Source organism: Arachis ipaensis, chromosome B06, assembly GCF_000816755.2.
Source record: "Arachis ipaensis cultivar K30076 chromosome B06, Araip1.1, whole genome shotgun sequence".
Taxonomy (NCBI): Eukaryota; Viridiplantae; Streptophyta; class Magnoliopsida; order Fabales; family Fabaceae; genus Arachis; species Arachis ipaensis.
This window is the reverse complement of record NC_029790.2, coordinates 126,136,717-126,137,969: the sequence shown is the minus strand read 5'-3', so window position 1 is coordinate 126,137,969 and position 1,253 is coordinate 126,136,717. Positions and strand designations below refer to the sequence as shown.

At 33.8% G+C, this 1,253-nt stretch overlaps 1 protein-coding gene across 4 annotated transcripts in view; it reads right to left on the bottom strand.

Annotated features, from left to right (window-relative positions):
* The window catches only part of LOC107605262 (O-acyltransferase WSD1), a 32,226-nt gene that overhangs the window by 3,647 nt on the left and 27,326 nt on the right, over positions 1-1,253 (bottom strand). The window lies entirely within an intron of this gene.

Here is a 1,253-nt window from a genome sequence, read left to right as displayed (position 1 = left end):
TTTAATTTATTTTTAATATATATTTTATATTAATAACTGATTTTAATATACATCTAACCTAAAATGATAATGTAATTTTTATAACACTTTTTAAGTATGTAAGTTATATAACTACTGTAATGATAATCACTACAGACTCTGTAGTAATGGCATTTTTGTTTGACTAATATTGATCATACAATTAACTCCCGTTTTAGCATGATGGTTCCGCATGCTTGTTTGTATATAATTGTTGAATCAAATTGTGCCAAGTTTTTAAGAATTCTAGCACTAGAAAGGGCTCTAATCTAGTTCTCCCTCTGATTTTTTGTAAGACTAACTAGATGAAATCCTCATATATATTCGTTGGCTCCCTAGTTTCGTTGGAGTTTATCTTACAATGGCTAAGAAGCTAGCCACAAAACTACCATTAATCGAACTCGAAACATAACATTACGTTTAATAACCCAAACAATGAGTACCCTACGTGCCCTAGGCTTCACCGTTCTGTTTTTGGTCATCTTTATCTCCTCTGATTGAAGCAAGATCGTTGATATAAAGTATTTCAACTCCAATATCTGAACCCATTGTTTTGTTTCTTTTAGGTTCAGGCTTGGCTCAACAATATAATAGAATTTTAAGATGAATGTTGAATCTCGTTTTCGCGTGAGTTCGTCACTTCTGAGAACTCGCGCTAAGATTATCACGTGAAGGATTATGGCCTATTAGTGTAGTAAGTAGAAGTTAGTTATTCTGTTAGTTCTAAGGTGGAGTGTTGGTTAGTATTCCTGCGTGAGTAGCTGGTTCTAAGGTGTAGCTTGTCCTGCTCAATGTTTGAACTCGTTTTTTTCTTTTATGGGATGAAATATCTATTGGCTCTTTTAAGAACAGCGATCATGAACACCTGTAAAGACACTCCATCCCTCAAGTTAAAAAGAGTATAAGATGATAGAGATGATATGCAGCATGAATATCATACCTTTTACCTATTAAGAGTTTTTGTATTTACAGGGTTAACTTATTATAGGTGATTGCTAATGTTTGCGGGATTGTTTTTTGGTTTGTTTACTTGATTTCATGGTAACCGTTATTGATGGTGTTTGGATTGATTCGTTAGGAGAGGGAATCGCATCCTTTTTTTACGGCATGTGTTTGCCTTATGCCTTTTAGATTCCGAGTTATAGACGTTATTGGGCCGGACTTTAGGTAACGAATCAGTTAGTATAGTTAGAAGTTCGTTAGACGATATTTATATATTGTAGTGTAAAGATGAG